At 40.7% G+C, this 14,020-nt stretch overlaps 1 protein-coding gene across 3 annotated transcripts in view; it reads left to right on the top strand.

Annotated features, from left to right (window-relative positions):
- Window positions 1–14,020, top strand: part of STAC (SH3 and cysteine rich domain) — a 355,507-nt gene that overhangs the window by 119,335 nt on the left and 222,152 nt on the right. The window lies entirely within an intron of this gene.

Consider the following 14,020-nt stretch of genomic DNA (forward strand, 5'->3'; position numbering starts at 1 on the left):
ATTTAATATGGACAGAAATAAAATTCAAAAAACAGAGAAAAGAATGTAGAAGAAAAAAAAGACCACACTTAGAGCTGGAAAAAAACAAAGAATTAATTAATAATAAAAAGGAAAAATGATTATTATTAAAAATGATTATTATTTCTGTTACTTTCCAAGTGGATATAATAATAGAAAGACTGTGGAGAGGAATAAATATCAGAAATAAAAATGATAATAGCATAAACTTAAAGTACAGTAGGCATACTTAAAGATAAGGAAGCAGAACACAAAGAAGGGAGTAACGTTAGGAGGAAAAAATTAGAGATGTGTCTCATGTCTGTCAAGGATAAATACTTGGCAATAATAACATACACAGAAAGCACACAGTGAACTAAAGACCAAACTCTGGATAATAATTACATTGTGAAAATTATTAACTCATTCATTAATTATGCTCCTGATCACATTTAAATATGAAGTCAATTTTATAAGAATTTTTCTTTCGTTTTTCCAGTGACCTTTAGTCCAAGTATACCAGTTTACTACAATATTTAACATCATGTGCACTGTGTTCTTCATATCTCCATGCTGATGGTAGAATGGTCACAGTAATGGATTTAAAATTCAAATAAACTTTGCAGTTTTCCTTTATAAACATGTCTAATTGAGGCAAAAGTCCTTAACCAGTCAAATAATCAATATTAACAGTTTTAAAGCTCTGTGCTGTGTGCATTGGAGTAAATATATGTGTTAAGTACTTTTGTCAAGATTCAATATCTTGTGTCTGCTTATTTTAGAGACAGATTGACAACTCAAAAGCAATGAAAACAATCAAATTTGTTTATTTATTTAGAAATATATTTTATCTTACTCTTCTCTATTTAAAGGTTAGTTATATTTTAAAAGAAATTGTGGGTGTTGCCATTTATTTAATAATAGAATTAACAGAACCAAAGAGGGATTTGGAGACAAGATAAATGAGGTATTGGTGAAGTAATCGCTCCCTTGTGGCTCAATCATTAAAGACTCTAAGCCAATGAGCTGTGTGAAGGCTTTCCATTGATGCTTTTCCAGGCACTAAATTTGCATGTGATATAAACATCCTATTTATAGCATATGATTACTGGAGGCTCAATGAGCCATTTGAATGGCAAACAGTTAATAGATTACTTTCTGTCCATCTGTTTTACTCATGTGGTATTTGTTAGGAAAAGTTTAATTGCTCCAGTGTTCTTTTGAATAATTAAATTGCTTGTTTGCTGTATTTGCCCCTGATAAAAAGAATGGCTGAAAATAATTCATCGTGAAGTTGAGTAATAGCCATGACTTTGTGTTACAGGAACATAACTACCTCGGAAATTTTTAAATATTCTATTTCAGTTCAATTCAAGTTGAGTAAACAGAGTATCCATATGGGGCAAACGTGTGCTACTACAGTTTCTCACACTATGTTCTTAGTACCATCAGTTATTTCAGAGCTGAGATTCTTAAAAGTTCAGCTATCTTTCTTGAACCAAAGTTTCTTCTGAGAAACTAGCCCTCCTAGACAAATATGACAGATTATGAGTAGTCTTAGGGGACAGGGAAGCCATCTGAGTCACTGCCACATCATCTCATGGCTGGGCAGAGATTTAATCAGTTCCAACAAGATGAGTAAGATGAGTGCTCTTGAAACAGAGGATGTGACGGCCCACTGGGGATCAGGACACGCATCAGAGATGTGCTCACAGATAATCAGAGCAGATATCAGCATTTGCTTATGTCTAAAATCCTAAAAGATTTTCTTCTCAAGTTATCCTCTATCCATTATTGTGTCAAGGACTGAGCACCATCACTTTCTTCTTAGCTAGATCTTTCCAGGAATGTTGTGAGGATTAAACTCATTTGTTCATCGACACAGTCATTAATACAAAATTATCATTGACTGCCCAACCTGTGCCAGTCATTATTCTAGGTAGGTGCTCATAATTTAAACAAATGTAAATAGATTTGTTTACAAATGTCCCACTCCACCCAATGCTAACATTCAGGGGCTCAGAATAAGAGTACAGATGGGATATGTCTAGGTAGTAAATAGTTAGACATCAAGTTAACAAATGCCTGAATTTGTGTGTTTTATCATCCTCCCTACAAATATACCTTTATGATATTCACATTCAAATTTAGAATTCTGAAACTCCCTGCTAGAACATGGCAATGCAGGGAGAGAAGCCCGCCCCCAGCCTCTGGCCCCACCTGGAGCCCACCTTCCCCTCCTGTCACCCCTGCCTTGCATTGCCCCAGTGTTCTGCAACTGTGTGGAATCTTCTGAGCTTGTCCAAGTTCAATCTATGCTTTCTGACAACAGTTCTTGAGCATAAGGGTATAATCAGAATGACACCCATGTAGGCCTTGGTAGCAAGTTCAGGATCACTTGAAAAAGGAATTCCAAGGTCCTCATGTATGGAGAGTGGTCTAGAAAGGGAGACTTGGTTCTCTGGGTAAGCAGATCCTCCCTTTAGCCCACCAGGGGTCAGTCAGCATTGGAGCCTGCAACTCCAATGGGGCAGATCCTGGTTGAATAACCACGGGTGGGGGTACCAATGAATAAAATGGGTCTCCTACCCTAGTGGACCTTTCTTACCAGTCTTATAGACTTTGCCTTTTCTTCTGTGGTAGTGAAGCCATCTGAACCTGGAGTTTTCCTTTTAGGGATTTTTTTTTTTTTTTTTTTTTTTTGCAGGGGGGTACTATGAGTTCAATTATTCCAGTAGGTACAGTTCTATTCAGGTTATCTATTTATCCTTAGTGAGTTTGGGTAGTTTGTGGCTTTCAAAGAATTACTCTGTTTTGTTTAAATTGTTGAATTTATGTGCTTAGAATTGGTCATAATATTTTCCTGTGCTTAGTTACTCAGTCATGTCCAATTCTTTTGAGATCCCATGGACTGTAGCCCACCAGGCTCCTCTGTCCATGGGATTTTTCAGGTGAGAATTCTGGAGTGGTTGCCATTTCCTCCTCCAGGGGTATATTCCTGACCCAGGGATCGAATCCACATCTTGTGTGTCTCCTGCATTGCAGGTGGATTCTTTACCCGTTTCTTACTACCCTTTTTAATGTATTGTGAAGTCTCCAGTGATATCCCTTCTCATTGCTGATGATGGTATTCTCCTTTTTGCTTTGTGAGTCTGGTTACAGGTATATCAATTTTATTTATCTTTGGCAAAATTGTTGCCATTGTTTTTCTCTGTTGTTACTGTTTTTAATTTAATTGACTTTTGCTCTTATCTATATGATTGTCTTCCTTCCTCTTTTGTTTTTCTTTTTTTAGTTTCTTCATATAGAAATTTAGGTTGTTGATTTGAAATCTTCTTTTATAATACAAACTGACATGAGTTGAAATGTGTTCCCCCAAAATTCATATCTAAAATTCTAACCCCCACCCACTTCAATACTCTTGCCTGGAAAATCCCATGGACAGAGGAGCCTGGTAGGCTGCAGTCCATGGGGTCTGGAAGAGTCGGACACGACTGAGCGACTTCACTTTCATTTTTCACTTTCATACATTGGAGAAGGAAATGGCAACCCACTCCATTGTTCTTGCCTGGAGAATCCCAGGGACGGGGGAGCCTGGTGGGCTGCCGTCTATGGGGTCGCACAGAGTCGGACACGACTGAAGCGACTTAGCAGCAGCAGCAGCAGCAGCAGTACCTCAGAATGTGACCTTATTTGGAAATAGTCTTTGCAGATGTAATTAGTTGAGGCAGGATGAACTCATTCTGGAGTAGGATGGTCCCTAAGTCAATATGGTGGTGTCCTTATAGAAGGGAAGTTTGGATATACACATGCATACAGGGAGAGCATCGTTATGAACACAAAAATACCCATCTACTAGACAAGGAGTGAAGCCAGAAACAGAGCCCTCCCTCACAGCGCTCAGAAGGAACCAACCCTGAGAACTTATTGACTTCCTACATCCAAAATGAAAGCCCTCAACACTGTGACAGTGAACTTCTCTTGTTTAAGCCACTCAATTTGTGCTACTTTGTTACAATAGCCCTGGCAAACTGAACGTTAACTTTTAACACTATAAACTTTCTTCTAAAGTACTGTTTTAACAAATTTTGCTATTTTTAATTTTTATTTTTGTTCTGACAAAATATTTTATGATTTTCCTTGAGACTTCCTCTTTGGTCCCTGGATTATTTAGAAGTGTGCTGTTTACTTTCCAAAAAATTCTATTTTTTTTCAGTTAACATTCTATTATTATTTATTTCATTATTTCCAGTAAATTTAGAGAACAAAATTTATAAGATTTCAATTCTTCAAAAAGTTTTGATTTGTTTCATGATGCAGGATGACTCCTGCTAAGTGTTCCATTTGAACTGAGAAAGATTGTAATCTGCTCTTGTTGGGTACAATGGTCTGTAAGTTTCAATTAAATTCAAGATTGTTAAGGGTGTGCCTTTTACCTCTTGCTGATTTTTCTCTCGCTTTCACTATTGATTATTTTAGAAAATAGAATTTCAAAACTCTGCAACTCAAATTCTGGATCTAATCTATCCATTTTGCCTTTCAGTTCTGTCAGCTTCTGCATCATGTATTTTGAAGCACTCTTAAGAGGGGCATCAGTTCAGTTCAGTTCAGTTCAGTCGCTCAGTCGTGTCCGACTCTTTGCGACCCCATGAATCGCAGCATGCCAGGCCTCCCTGTCCATCACCAACTCCCGGAGTTCACTTAGACTCACGTCCATCGAGTCAGTGATGCCATCCAGCCATCTCATCCTCTGTCATCCCCTTCTCCTCCTGCCCCCAATCCCCCCCAGCATCAGAGTCTTTTCCAATGAGTCAACTCTTCGCATGAGGTGGCCAAGTACTGGAGATTCAGCTTTAACATCGTTCCTTCCAAAGAAATCCCAGGGCTGATCTCCTTCAGAATGGACTGGTCGGATCTCCTTGCAGTCCAAGGGACTCTCAAAAGTCTTCTCCAACACCACAGTTCAAAAGCATCAATTCTTCAGCACTCAGCTTTCTTCACAGTCCAACTCTCACATCCATACATGACCACTGGAAAAACCATAGCCTTGACTAGACAGACCTTTGTTGGCAAAGTAATGTCTCTGCTTTTGAATATGCTATCTAGGTTGGACATAACTTTCCTTCCAAGGAGTAAGCGTCTTTTAATTTCATGGCTGCAGTCACCATCTGCAGTGATTTTGGAGCCCCAAAAAATAAAGTCTGACACTGTTTCCACTGTTTCCCCATCTATTTCCCATGAAGTGATGGGACCGGATGCCATGATCTTCGTTTTCTGAATGTTGAGCTTTAAGCCAATTTTTTCACTCTCCGCTTTCACTTTCATCAAGAGGCTTTTGAGTTCCTCTTCACTTTCTGCCATAAGGGTGGTGTCATCTGCATATCTGAGGTTATTGATATTTCTCCCGGCAATCTTGATTCCAGCTTGTGTTTCTTCCAGTCCAGCGCTTCTCATGATGTACTCTGCATATAAGTTAAATAAGCAGGGTGACAATATACAGCCTTGACGTATTCCTTTTCCTATTTGGAACCAGTCTGTTGTTCCATGTCCAGTTCTAACTGTTGCTTCCTGACCTGCATACAGGTTTCTCAAGAGGCAGGTCAGGTGGTCTGGTATTCCCATCTCTTGAAAGAATTTTCCCCAGTTTATTGTGATCCACACAGTCAAAGGCTTTGGCATAGTCAATAAAGCAGAAATAGATGTTTTTCTGGAACTCTCTTGCTTTTGTTCATGATCCAGCAGATGTTGGCAATTTGATCTCTGGTTCCTCTGCCTTTTCTAAAACCAGCTTGAACATCAGGAAGTTCACGGTTCACATATTGCTGAAGCCTGGCTTGGAGAATTTTGAGCATTACTTTACTAGCATGTGAGATGAGTGCATACACATGTGGAAATGTTATGTTTTTCTGGTGAATTGACTGTTGTCACTGTGTAATATACCTCTTATTTCTGTTAATTTTCTAAGTTGACATTGATATTAATATACCTACTGCAGCTTATTTATTAGTAGTATTGCTGGGTATATCTTTTTCAATCCTTTTACTTCTAATCTACTGAAACCATTCTGCTTAAAGATCTTGGAAGGGATTCTATTGCCAATGTAATTGTTAAGTTTCTGGTATGAACCAGGTGCTTTCTCAATGCTTCAAATACAGCATGGAGACCACACATTTTTTATGAAGTCCAAAGAGAAAATTTACTTGTTACATAAAATTTGTATTCTGAAGTCTATTTTAACTTCATAAAGTTACCATATATTTATAATATCTCATATTTATCTCTCCTATAAAGTGAGACTGGTGATCTGAACAGGTACTTTTTCTTCAGGGTTTGACTACAGAGGAGACCAGGGGACAGATACTAGCATCCAAAAACCAAGTTAAAAACTGATAATGAGCTTTATCTGGCTGGACCTGGCAGCCATGCAATTCTCTGCAGGAATCAAACTGTGTCTAAAGAGCTTTTCTCCCACCAGACTCTTCCTTGTTGTCATTCCATTCTGACCAGCAGTTTACTGATTGTAGTTTCTAACATATAACACCTTTCCATGTGTCAATTTCCAAAATTACAGCTTGTTTTGTGATGATTACAGCTTAGAGGGTTGTTTCCCCTTTCCTTAACACTGTCAGTCTGAAAATCACCATGTAATAAAGGCTATTTCTGTGGAGGTTCCTGCAGATGGCTAATTTCTTAGAGAGATTTATCTTTATTTTCACATTGTACCATTTCCCCAGCCTCATCCTAGACACCAGAATCCATATAGCCTATGAAAGGAAAGGTGTTGGGGAGAGAGAGAACTTGGGCTGTGATGCAGTGTCAACAAAGGCTCCAAGTGATGCCGAAGGATTTCTGAGTTTGGGATGATCCTTCGTAAGTGTCCCATGATGGGAGAAGTGTCCACACCATTATGCCCTGGCCTCAGCCGCTAATGATATATAAACTGCCCTGGGAATGGAGTGTGAGTATGGAAAAGGTTGCTCTGTATAATTGAGATATTGTCTGCTGGCAGAACTCTTAGGAGCTGGGAGAATAAGTCCTTTAATCCTGCCGGCAGATCTGGATGGTCTGTCACAAAGCCCACTGAGGGATAAGCTGAGAACTTGGTCACAAATTTTAGGTGGAGGACCCTGCCTTAGCTGAAACTCAGCTTCAGAACTGGCCAGGGCAAGGAAAATGCCCTCTGATACTCTGTTAATCTGTGATTCTTTAACCTTTCTCCTTCAGTTTTCTGGAAGCATGATTGGTATGAGCACAGGGATTGGCAAAGCCTGTGAATGGTGAGATGTGGTCTGTGGCCCTGGCTGTGGAAGTTTCAGGGCTATGAGCACAGAGTGAGAAGAAATGATCAGAGAGATTCCTCAGGAGCCTGCTGTGGACAGCTGCCACCTTAGTGATAGCATGTAAAATGCTCTTCTGTTTAAGAATACACATGTCCTTTCACTCGATGCATTGTTAGCTAATTGTCAACTCGCTGATTCATCTATTCATCATTCATTTATTCAGGACACATTTACAGAGCACTCTCTGCCTAGTACTGTATTATATGACAAAAATAAAGAAACAAAATAAGACATAGGCCCTGCCTTAAAGTGCCTTATGTTACACTCAGCACATATGGACATAATTATCTTATCTGGGGTTATTACATTATCTGGGGTTATGTGACCACACTAAGGAGAAAATGCTAAATGACACCAGGAAGATCAGAAAAGTGTTCTTAGTTGAGATACCACTTGCCTTCTGATACCTGTGTCAAAGGACAGTAAGCAAAGAATAGAGAGAGGGAATCTTTGTGCTTCTAATACTCATGTATTACATACCTGCCTTGGATGCTGGGAAAATATAAAATCCTGTAAAAAGCCTCTTGATGAAAGTGAAAGAGGAGAGTGAAAAAGTTGGCTTAAAGCTCAACATTCAGAAAACTAAGATCATGGCATCCGGTCCCATCACTTCATGGGAAGTAGATGGGGAAACAGTGGAAACACTGTCAGACTTTGTTTTTTGGGGCTCCAAAATCACTGCAGATGGTGACTGCAGCCATGAAATTAAAAGACGCTTACTCCTTGGAAGGAAAGCTATGACCAACCTAGATAGCATATTCAAAAGCAGAGACATTACTTTGCCAACAAAGGTCTGTCTAGTCAAGGCTATGGTTTTTCCAGTGGTCATGTATGGATGTGAGAGTTGGACTGTGAAGAAAGCTGAGCGCTGAAGAATTGATGCTTTTGAACTGTGGTGTTGGAGAAGACTCTTGAGAGTCCCTTGGACTGCAAGGAGATCCGACCAGTCCATTCTGAAGGAGATCAGCCCTGGGATTTCTTTGGAAGGAATGATGCAAAGCTGAAACTCCAGTAATTTGGCCACCTCATGCGAAGAATTGACTTATTGGAAAAGACTCTGATGCTGGGAGGGATTGGTGGTGGGAGGAGAAGGGGACGACAGAGGATGAGATGGCTGGATGGCGTCACTGACTCGATGGACGTGAGTCTGGGTGAACTCCAGGAGTTGGTGATGGACAGGGAGGCCTGGCATGCTGTGATTCATGGGGTCACAAAGAGTTGGACACGACTAAGCAACTAAACTGAATTGAATTGAACTGAAAGATGTGGTAGCAACAGAGATACATAAAATTTTGTGATAATTTAGGCTAAGGACTGTGCAAATGTTATATTAATACCTAAATTAATCCTCACGGTATCTAAATCTAAGAAGTGTTATTAATTCCATTAATAAAGAAAAGTGGAAGTGAAGTCGCTGAGTCATGTCTGACTGTTTGCAATCCCATGGACTGTAGCCTACCAGGCTCCTTGGTCCATGGGATTTTCCAGGCATGAATACTGAAGTGGGTTGCCATTTCCTTCTCCAGAGGATCTTCCCAGCCCAGGGATCAAACTTGGGTCTCCCGCATTGTAGGCAGATGCTTTACCGTCTGAGCTACCAGCTGAGCCTAACTAAATAGGTACATTTAATTAATTAATTGATTACATTAATTGATACAAGGGCTTCGCTTGTGGCTCAGCTGGTAAAGAATCCGCCTGCAATGAGGGCGACCTGGGTTTGAACCCTAGGTTGGAAAGCCCCCCGGGAGAAGGGAAAGGCTACCCACTCCAGTATTCTGGCCTAGAAAATTCCATGGACTGTACAGTCTGTGGAGATGCAAAGAGTCAGACACAGCTGAGCGACTTTCACTTTCACTTTTCATTGATACAAGAACCAGGATGCAGGGGCACAGGTTATTGGGAATGAGATTGCGGTTAGGATACGTTGGCATCTCAAGTTCTCATTTTCCTAGTACATTGATGTAGTTCTCGGTGTTAACGGCAGCCATAGCTTCATTTGCATCCCCTAGAGTGAACTGTAGGCCTTGGTCTGGGAGCCTGCCGGGATCGTTGCCTCACCTGCCAGCTTGGCTGACTTAGGATCTCATCAGTGTGTACACAGCTGGCAATAGTCTTCTGAATGTTTCACATACTGGTATTGCAAACAGGATGTCTTTTCTTTGCTCCCTCCAGGACCTATTTCTACAGTCAGATATGGCTTTTCCCCAGACAGAATACATCTAGTCGTCCCATTGTGTTATCATTCAAGGACACAGCCCACTTCTTTGGACTTTCACTAAATAATAGTAAGGAAAGCTACCAGAGAAAGAGTTTTCTGTGTATGGTTGATTGTGAGGTTGAGCAGAGAGAGGAGGGACAAAATAATTTTTAGGTTTTATTTTTGAGATTGAGGGAGGAATATTTGGAAATGCCTAGAGACAAAAACATCATGCAATATTTGGTAAGATGTTAGGAGGTATCATAGGTACGACTAGAAAAATAAAATGTAAGTGGCTTTTATGGTAAAGGATGTGGAAAGAGAAGTACACTTGCACTCATGTCATTAAAAACCACATAGGCAATAAGAAAGACTTTCCCCTAAAGTCCACAGGAAGATTTTGAAGTATTTCAAGTAGAAAATCAGACTGCTCAAACCATAGAGACTGTTGGATGGAGGTGGGGCAGGACTTCTGATAGGAAGGCCAGTTATAACATGTTGCAGCAATTCACATAAAAGAGAGTTTGTGCTAAAAAGGCTTTATGACATCTTCTAACTCCGCTTCAAACACAACACAGCTTCTGGATGAAGAATGCAGCAAAGGAGACCCTAGGATTTCTTGTATCCTTGGAAACACAGATTTTAGTATCAAACACAGGAACTTTGAAACATTTGTTTAGGATGTTCCTTAGGGTTCTCTAAGTGACAAATCATTGCTAAATTTTTGAGGGGCTTAGGAATAATTGCCTTAAAACAGCAAAATGAATTTTCAAATACCAAATTTAAAATGTAAACAAAGTTTGAGATATTTGAGTAAATAGGCAGTTGAGAATAATTCAGCCCCAGTTCTCACAAGGTTTTGATTTCTGAAGTTTGAGGTTATGATTTTTCAAATTACCCAAAACTCTATATATTTAAAGGTGAAAGTAATATGAGCTACCACCAGGCAGTCACTGATGCAGACAGAAACCACTCTCCCACACACACCTGGTATCTCCTGCATGGCTCACTTCTGGCTTCTGGTTCCAGACTGCAGCTCTCCCTGCAGCCAAAGACACCCCGAAACACCAACCTACTCATGCCAGACACCTGCTTAAAGATCTCTGATGCCCACTTGTTGCCCCCAGGACACAATCTTAATACGTCGATAAGGTCCTCAGAGTCCTCTCTGGATTGCCCCTGTGGCATTTGCAGCTTCAGCTCTGCCTTCCTGGTACTCCAAAGGACCACAGCCTGGCATTTGCAGCTTCAGCCCTACCTTCCTGGTACTCCAAAGGACCACAGCCTGGGGGTTCCTCTCACTGGTGCACGCAGCCTTCTGCTGGCCGGTCACGTTCCTCACCGCTCTAAAACGATGACCTATCCCACCACTCCATTTTTTCCCTGTCCTACTAGCCTTTTAACACTCGCCTCACGTTTCTCTAAGTGGAGAAGCCTCCAGGAACCTCTTCTCAGACCTCCCCATCACGGAGCAGGTAGAGGACAGAACAATACAGAGAGTCACTCAAGGAGAGAGTGGCGCAGATCAGACCTAACCCAGGTGGAGGCAGGTGACGCCACTCAGAGGAGGACTGCCCTCGCGTGCTCCTCAGCTCAAATTTCAAAAGGGACATCCACTAACAACTAAAATGGCTTCATGTTGCCTCCACTAATCAGCCTGCTCAAGGATAGTGCCCAGACTGCCCTCTCCGACAGCTGCCAACTAATCAGTTTATATAAAAAAAAAAAGCCCAGAACCAAAGAACTATGAACAAGGTTCATCGTGCCCTGATTCCCTGAATTTTGCCTTTTCTCCTCTCTCTTCTCTGTCTCATCAATCCCAATTTAGACTTTGTTTCTCACTCAAACTACACTGACCTCCTCAAGTGTGAATGCAGTTCAGTTCAGTTCAGTCGCTCAGTCGTGTCCGACTCTTTGCAACCCCATGGACTGCAGCACGCCAGGCCTCCCCCAGTAGATTCCTGAAACCACACATGCTATCAAACCCTGCATGCGTGCATGCTAAGTCACTTCAGTCGTGTCCGACTCTTTGCCACCTATGGACTGTAGCCCGCCAGGCTCCTCTGTTCATGGGGATTCTCCAGGAAAGAATACTGGAGTGGGTTGCCATGCCCTCCTCCAGAGAATCTTTCTGACCCAGGGATCGAACCAACATCTCTTGCATCTCCTGCATTGGCAGGTGGGTTCTTTACCACTAGTGCCAGCTGGGAAGCCCCAAACCCTGCATATACTGTTTTTTCCTACACATACTTAACTATGATAAAGTTTAATTTATGTTAGGCACAGTAAGAGATTAGCAGTAATAACTAAAAGTAAAATATAGCAAGCATAACAATATGTGTAATATAAGTTACATGAATGGGGTCTCTCTCTTTCAAAATGTCTTATTGTACTCTACCCACCTTTATTCCTGTGGTGATGTGAGATGATAAAATGTCCATGTGATGAGATGAAGTGAGGCAATTGACACAGTGTTGGGCTACTATTAACCTCTGACAGTAAGTCAGAAGGATCTTCTGCCTTGGGTGATCCTGGCTCATGGAGCAGTGATAATGTTGATGGTTGGGTGTCAGAAGAAGACAGTGTATTTGGTTGGGGATCCCTGGTCAGAAGGAGGCAGGTGGCACAAGATTTCATCATGCAACTCAGAATGGTGGACAATTTAAAACTTATGCATTATTCATTTCTGAAATTTTACATTTAATATTTTCAGACCACAGTTGACCACAGGTAACTGAAATGGGAAAGCAAAGTAAAACAGCAGTTCACAGGGGACAACTATAATCTCCATGCAAATAGCTAGATAACATGCAAAATAGCTTTCTAAAGGTGTCTGAATAATTCTCTGATAGTACCAAACACACAGTAGAGAGTATTGTCAGTCCTTTTTTTTAGCCAGTACTTTTAAAATAAATCAATTAAAGCTGCAAAATCCAACTAGACACATATTAATTAGTTAGCAAGAAACTTTTCTCTCAGCATTCCTAAAGAATAGGAAATTTGCTTTAATAAAATAATAATGGACTTCAGTAACTCTCTAATTTGTAATTTCTTTTAACTTGTCAAGATTTTGCTTGCTGTTATGTTTCATATTTACTGGTAGGTGAGGTATTGCAATGGAACAGAAGAAAATGTGAATTTAGAGTTTAAATCAGTCTCTCATCATAAGTCTAAGTTTTCTCATCATAAAATAAGCATAATAATTATAACTATATCAAGTTAGATCAAACCAGTCAATCCTAAAGAAAACCAACTCTGAATATTCATTGGAAGGACAGATGTTGAAGCTCCAATACTTTGGCCACCTGATACGAAGAGCAAACTCATTGGAAAAGACCCTGAGGCTGGGAAAGATTGAGGGCAAGAGAAGATGGGAGTGACAGAGGCTGAGATGATTGAATGGCATCACTGACTCAATGGACATGAATTTGACTAAACTCCAGGAGACAGTGAGGGACAGGGAAGCCTGATGTGCTGCAGCCCATGGGGTTGCAAAGAGTTGGACTCAACTTAGTGACTGAACAACAACAAAAAGTTATTTTGAGTGTAAATTAAAATTAGCATGTAAACTCTTTGAGAATATGATTGAGACTTTTGTTCTCTGTCTTTGGCAGGATATTCTTATTCTTTAAAGCCACTACTTTGCTTCAGTTAAGTTTAGTTTAGTAGCTCTAGCTCAGTCATGTCCGACTCATTGTGGCCCCATAGACAGCAGCATGCCAGGCCTCCCTGTCCATCACCAACTCCCAGAGTTTACTAAAACTCATGTCCATTGAATCAGTGATGCCATCCAACCATCTCATCCTCTGTCATCCCCTTCTCTTTCTGCCTTCAATCTTTCCCAGCATCAGGGTCTTTTCCAATGAGTTGACTTTTTGCATCAGTTGGCCAAAGATTTGGAGCTTCAGCTTCAGCATCAGTCCTTTCAATGAACATTCAGGACTAATTTCCTTTAGGATGGACTGGTTGGATCTCCTTGCTGTCCAAGGGACTCTCAAGAGTCTTCTCCAACTCCACACTTCAAAAGCATCAATTCTTCAGCACTCAGCTTTCTTTATAGTCCAGCTCTCACATCCATACATGACTACTGGAAAAACCATAGCCTTGACTAGATGGACCTTTGTTGGCAAAGTAATGTCTCTGCTTTTGAATATGCTGTCTAGGTTGGTCATAACTTTTCTTCCAAAGAGCAAGTGTCTTTTAATTTCATGACTCCAGTCACCATCTGCAGTGATTTTAGAGCCCCCAAAAATAGTCTGTCACTGTTTCCATTGTTTCCCCATCTATTTCCCATGAAGTGATGGGACCAGATGTCATGATCTTAGTTTTCTGAATGTTGAATTTTAAGCCAACTTTTTCACTCTCCTCTTTCACTTTCATCAAGAGGCTCTTTAGTTCTTTGCTGTCTGCCATAAGGGTGGTGTCATCTGCATATCTGAAGTTATTGATATTTCTCCCAGCAATCTTGATTCCAGCTTGTGCTTCA

The sequence above is a fragment of the Bos javanicus genome, chromosome 22, assembly GCF_032452875.1.
Source record: "Bos javanicus breed banteng chromosome 22, ARS-OSU_banteng_1.0, whole genome shotgun sequence".
In the NCBI taxonomy this organism is placed as follows: Eukaryota; Metazoa; Chordata; class Mammalia; order Artiodactyla; family Bovidae; genus Bos; species Bos javanicus.